We start from the raw sequence: 7181 nt of genomic DNA, 5'->3' as shown, positions 1-7181 counted from the left end.
CCTTATTAATATTGATCAAATATTACTGTGATCTGATCCCCGGGCTTATGATGAATTTGGAAGGTGGTTAACGAGCACAAAGAGGAACACTGCATTCGTTTTCCACCCATCCACCAACGGCGAGTAAATGCCCGCTTTCCTCTGCTCATGACAGTAAATTTGAGGCGGGGGAAATAGCAGTCGTCTTGCGTCTGCCGCGGCCTCAAGTTCTCCATTTCACCTCTAGTCCTAACAAGGTGATGCGTCCTCGACTGGAAAAAGACGTCTGTGTCAAAGGGAATTCAAGGTTGCATCTTTTTTATTGGCGCGACGATGATGATGTGTCGAGCTTTCAAATGGCCCTAAACAAGCATGGCATCCTGAGGGCGAAAGGGATGCACAGAACAGGCTGATTCATCCACCTACAATGCCGCAGATGATCACAGACTGCTAAAAGATCCTCAGTTTGAAGTGTAAATAAGGCAAAGCTCAAAAGTGTTGCTGGTAGAGGCTGCGGCTCCTCCGTAATGCGTCCCCAGTTCTGGAGAGCTCGAGTAACACCTAAGCGGTAGTTAACCACAAGATTTCATGCCCTGAAATTTGTATCCGATAGCACACGGGACGGTGGAAAGGTGGAACGCTCATTAATGTTTATTTCATTTGCAATTCATATATCGGGAAAACCTCCAGCTATGAGCACATAGACAAAAGAGAGAGGGAGCGGTGCAGTCACCCATGTGGAAAGCATTGATTCTTCCTCACTTGAAGCCTTCAGGAGCATATCGGACAGAAAACTTTAGGCCAATTGATTTTCCTGCATTAATTTCTCAATTAGGAGCTTCGAAGGAGACCACGAGGGCTCCAGCCAAAACACTGAAGCTTTGGGGTGTTCATTACACGCCTATAACACAGATCTGTCTGTGTGATTAGGATGATGTTTTTGGAATCAATTTTAGGGAAGAAAAGCAAATACCTAAGAGGTGATCAATATTTGAACCAAGTATGCCCTTAAACTTTTTACACTCCCACCCCTACATCGGTGGAGTGTTAGAACAAAAGGCTGATGGACCTTTGAGAGCAGCTGTGAGCAAAGAGTGTGTGTTGTATTGACAACAAAGAGCATCACGGGCAAAAAGAAAAATTACACGGAAAATTTGTACTTTGTAGCATCTTTCTGCTTTTTGTTATTTGATTTCTTTGTCGTTTTTGTACAAAAATAAACTAAAACCGCTGTTTCTAAGTTGTCTTAGAGCATCAAGTTGACAAGAAATTTGATATTTTCCTTTGGAAATGAATTCAGATAAAACAAAGTCACAGAACATTTGGCTTAGAAAACAAAAGGCAGCTTTTGCAAAAAGCTAAGAAGATTTTCAACTTTAAATCACTGGTTTGCATATTTGTAGTGCTTTTTCAACTCATGCAATAGAGGCTGATTCTTTTTTCATATGATATTAGTACAAAAAATTCAAACTAGCGGTGGCTAGTTTCTTGTTTCAGGAGGTTTAAAAGAGGCTGGTCAGTCCCTGAACTGCGCTGTGCTAAGATGGTTTCCACTGTATTTATTAATGGATATCAAGTATTTATAGATATATTCGCTGGCGACTGTGGTCCCTAACTCTGGAACACACTCTGGGTCCACTGGAATGAGCTAAACATAGATTTAAAGGATGGCTTTAGCGAAGGGGCGAGGGTGACTGTCAAATGGTTGGCGGTTCAATCTCCAATTTTACAATTTAATGTGTCAAAGTGGTGAACTGCATGTTTCTCTGATTGCATTTGGTGAGGTGTTTGTGTGATGGAGAAGCATCACGATTCCTCTACAAGAACGTAACCTGACAGGCTGGGAGGGGACAGGAAACCAACAGGGCCGTAGTAACTCATGAGCAACTAGACTGGCAACAGACTTTCTTTGTGGATATGCCCAATTTATGAACAACAAAATCTCAACCGCCGTTTTCAATCTGCATCAAGACCGTAGTAGTTGGTGAGATGACTAGATGGAAACCAGTGACTCCATGGTCCTTGATGTCCAAACCTATTTATTTATTGTGACAGAAGAGCAGATACAGCATCTGCGATGAACAGAGATTTTGGAGAAACTGGCCTCCGGAAGGTAGACACGCAAAATGACACCATCGGAGCATCGACCACTGCTCCCACATTCCCGTCCACATTCCTGCCCATTTTCACTCCCATATAGCGGAGACACACCCCAGTTGGCTAGAACCGAACTAGACATTAACCATCTAGAGTGAGACTTGACTCACTCTAGAACATCCAATCCCCACTCTGAAACATGGTAGAGGCAGCATTATACTGTGGGGATGCTCTTCTTCAGCTTGGATAGGGAAGCTGGTTAGAGTTGATAGAAAGATGGACGGAGTTTAATGCAGGGCAGTCCTGGAAAGAAACCCTGATAGAAGCTGCAATAGACTTGAAAGGGTTCAGATCAAAGCATTTTCATGTGTAAAGACCCAAACAAGAACAGAGACATTTGTTCTCTTACCCAGGGCTGCATGAACAAAAGGACATCATTCTGTTCTTGCAGCTCCTTCCTGACACATAATCTGGGCAGAACTTTTGTCTCGTGTGGTATCTGACAACCACTATGTACATATGTTGCAGTGGGTGGGACCTATCAGGACTTAAAAGGAGTTTTTTTCACTTGATTGCTTGTGATGTATGAAATGTCGTGCATTCTTGATCTTGATATCAACATACATTTCTCTGTTGTTCTTGCAGAGCGGTGCAATGGGCTTTGGAGATCAGCTCAAGTCCGGGCCTAAATCGAGCCGAGAGTCTGCTGTAGATATGAAGAGTGTTTTTCATGGAAGAGTGATCTCTGGTCAGAACATTGAGCTTTTTGGCACTCCAGGTGAAGTTAGCTTTAAAACAAAGAGAAGAGTATTGTGTTTTGGGGCCTGGCTTTAAAGGCAGCTTAGGACACACCAGAGAATTTTTGATTAAAAAAAATGAAGAAAATGATCTGAAATATTTGGCTAAATCAATACAGAAACAGTTCACATAACATAACACCAACATTCAAGTCCTAAATCTAAATCCTACAGAAAATCTGTGTTGTAAACTAAAGAGTAGAGAGATTTTGAGAGGGTTTCTTTCTCCATATGCTCTGACCTTGTGAAACATCATAGGGGAACCAATAAGTATGGAACTGTGATGAAAAACACATTTTAAAGGTTTTCATACACAATCTGCAAACGGATGGATCCATACACACGTTACTGTGTCCTCTGGCTTTTTCAGCATTTTACATTTAGATGCATGTATAGCAACATGTTACAGTTAGTTGATTGTTGTGCAAAACATACTGTTGTCTCTCACACTGAGGTCATTTTCAATATTTCTTCTATATTTTCTTTCGACAAATAACAAAATAAAAGCCTCGGTTTTACCACATTACTTCAACAAAATGGAGAAAGCCTCAATATTTTTGATATAATAGGAGAGTTTGTGTACAAGTGGATATATTTCACACACTGATCAAATGACTGGATACCGTTTTTCTTCTTATGTTGTGAAAACATAATGATTGTAAAGTGAGACGGCGCGGGAAAGATCCTTTGCATCCACTCTAACCTGCTCTCAGCTTAACCTTGGATGATGCTTAGCTTCCTTTTGTCTCGTTTTGCACAAAAAAATTCTCATTAATGGGCTCATCTCCCATTATGTTAATAAAACCACGACCAAATGAACACGACGTTGCTTCGATTTACACAGAGATGCGACTCGTTTGACTCGAGGTCAAGGCTCGGTCGCGTCGCTTGGTAACAAGTGCAGATGTTGAAGATGCGATTGGTCCTCTCCAAGAACTTATACCGTTAAATAGAGACAAACTGTACTTTATACGTGAGTAAATGAGCAGTAATGTCAAGCTCAAATGAGCTTAGCGTATGAGTAATTGCGTTTTATTTGTTTCTTCAGAACGACGGGGAGAAATTGTGAGTTTTCTAACTCACGTTGTTTACCTTGGAAATTCTACTGACAAATAGTCTCAAAACTTCTCAAAACCCAACTTAAACAGAAACTTTCAAGAAGGCACAATGGACATAATGACTCTTCATTCGGAACAGCCCAAAAGGTCAACTTGCGCTCGCTGTGATTTTAATTAAATCCCCATTGTCAGAAAAATGAAGCAGACACATTTTGCCTCTTTCTCTTCTCTCACAATAGCAACTCCTGCTTCCTGTTTGAGGAAATACCTTCTATAAGATGCTCCCAGCCTCTTAACCAAAAATCAGAAAGGAGTCCCCCCCCCCCCATTACCAGAGCATAGATGTGTAGGGTCCACCTCACACGACTGCAAGAAAAGGAAAGCTAACCATTTTAGCGACACAAAGCAAGGGCCAGCAGGAAGCTTCATGTTTGTTCTCCAGTCTGCTTTTCAGTTTGGTTTGGCTCTGGAGAAAAGGTCGGAGATTGAGTTTGTTGTGTGAGTTTCCTTTCAGAAGGGCATGATTTGTCACCTACAGCATCTCAAATTCATGAGGAACTCCCAGTTGGGACTGATAGACTGAGATCAGAGCTTAAGTCCATCAGTTAGATGGGAGGTCAAGCTCACAGAAAGAGCAGCTTTCTGTAACGCATCTATCTGTAACGCATCATTTGGTTTAATTATATACTGTGAATGCAGAAGAATCTCCTGAAAAAACTATTAGCACTTTTTCAGGTTTAGGCATGTCGCTCATAATTCTGAAATGGAAGGAAAAGGATACAAATCTGAAAAGTGTGGCATGTAATATGTTTCTTCCTGCTTTTTTTTTATCATTTCTGTTCATCTCAGGATCACCTTTCGATAACACTTTATTTGACGGGGTGTGCATAAGACTGACAGTACACTGTCATAACATCTGTTATGAACATGAAGGAGTCTTTATGAATGTCTATGACTGTTGTCATGAAGTGTGATTCGGTAAATAATGACATTTTTATTGCAAAGTTGCTCGAAAAGTTGCTTTAAAAGTCCATTAGAAGTGCTAACTTTGCATTATGTTGTATATAACAACAAAATAATGTTATATTATTATTAGACATTCATAAAGACTCCTTCATGTTCATCACAGGTGTCATGTCATGTTTATGACAGTGTAATGTCAGTCTTATGCACACCCTGTCAAATAAAGTGTTACCCAACTTTCAAATTACGCCAAATATTCTCAGTTGGATTTAACTGTGGACTAAAACATGAATATACTTTGATCTAAACCATCTCATTCCATCTTTCATAAAACAGTTGGATTAGTACTGAGATTAAATTACACACAGCCAGACTCTGTTTAGTGAAAAGAGGTGGGGGGGCGGGGGGACTTTGTGTTGGTTAATCGTAAAATAACAGTAAAATAATGAAATACCTACGTTTTATTGACAAGCCAGCACCACAGCTTCCTTCCTGCATTAAGACATGAATCAGAGAATAAAAATCCCCTTTGGCAACCTGACGCCTGATGCCTTCATTGCAAAGCCGGTGTGAAAACATTTCTCAAACCAACAACCCATTGGCTTCCACAGCACTGACCTTTCAGTAACATTTAGCAGCTAGCCGGCAGCGGCTTGGCTCGCCTCTCCCTGCGAGATGCTGCCATGACAGACAGGTGAGTGTGTCTGTGTCTGTGTGTGTGTGTGTGTGTGTGTGTGTGTGTGTGCGTGCATGCGTGTGTGTGTGTGTGTTGGCCTGCAGATCTGCAGCAGCAGAGTGTACATAAGTCGCCTCGTCTCTCAGGTGGATTCCACGTTTAGAGAGTCCGAGGTCGTGCCTGTGACCTTGATTAATGACTATCGCGTCCGTTTCTGAAAAACGCTTGCCTGTTTGTTTTGGAGGCGGCGGGAGACAGCACACGTAGCCACCCGATGCGTTTCCCACGATGCCGGGGAGGGAGGATCTGGAGACGCTCAGCTTCGCCATGTTGGGTCATGAAAAAGCATTTATGGCCTGCATTGATCAGAAGGTTTAAATATTGATTGATTAATAAACTTTTAACCCAAAGAAAACATGTGATTTTATGACAGGTGCAGACACACGGCCTTCTTTATTGTGGCGTTGTGCTTCATCCTGATTGATAATCTGTTTATTTCTGTGCAATATGTCAGCAATAACTGACCACCAGCAGGAGAACACCGGCTGCAACATTATGTGCGTTATTTTTGTTTGTCCAAGCAGTTTAAAGAAGAATCTATAAGCAACCTTTTATTTTTAAAGCACTATATTCTGTTGTGGGAATTGATTTTCTATTATAGTAACGAGAAGAAACATATATGATTATACAGCGCCTTAGCGTCAACGTGCAAAACGAGCGGGAACAACGATAAGTGGTCAATTTGAGGAATATTGACATTTACATATATTCATCTTCTGATTTGTTTTTACTCTACCAATTATCTACAGCATGAAACATGCTGTCCATAATCAGATAATTCTGCTTTCCAATCCCTGTTTTAAAAGTAATGACAAGCACCATTAGTTTTGCAGTAATTGCAGCTAACTGCTGTATTATCCCACTGGTTAAATTTACATTAGCTGTTCTGTCAGCAAATGGCAAATATGTTATACAGCATGAGTCCCAACAATGGGGAACATTTACACTCGACTAAAAGCAGCTGAGGTTAAACAGAGTTCCACTTAGGGAGGGGGGAAAAAAACCTGCAATAATAAACATGTTACATAAAACAAGCTAAGTTTGTGTGTGTGTGTGTCTGTGTGGAAAAAAAAAAAAAAAAAAAAAAAAAAAAAATGTTCAGCAGTAAAATGTTAATCAACTAATGAGGGACCTTTTTACTGGCCATGGCTGGCACCATGGATGCTTGATGGATAATTAACAGTTTGGGAGAGAAATGTGCTGCTGATGCTCGAGGTAAAAGTTAGTTAGACACAAATGTTTTTTTTTTATTTTGTTTGTTTGTTTCGTGCTGCAAATTTGAAAGAGCGTAATTTCCGTTGCCTGCGTGGTAGTCGTGAACGAATTAGCGATGTTGGAAAGTGAAAATGTTTGCAAATACTTATTTAAGCAAAACTTATATTTTATACTTGGAGAACTATTTGGATTCAGTCGATTTAAACAACTGCCTGGCTTCAAAATCTGCAGTTGTAATATAATCAGAGAATGAATTGAGGTGCAAACCCATCCTCTAAAAATCAGGAATTTGCCTCAGAAGTTCTTTAATTATGAATTCAGCATTTCACTGCAACC

Source organism: Poecilia latipinna, unplaced genomic scaffold, assembly GCF_001443285.1.
Source record: "Poecilia latipinna isolate Pla-1442-1.1 unplaced genomic scaffold, P_latipinna-1.0 Scaffold623, whole genome shotgun sequence".
Lineage (NCBI taxonomy): Eukaryota > Metazoa > Chordata > Actinopteri > Cyprinodontiformes > Poeciliidae > Poecilia > Poecilia latipinna.
This window is presented reverse-complemented; position numbering follows the sequence as displayed.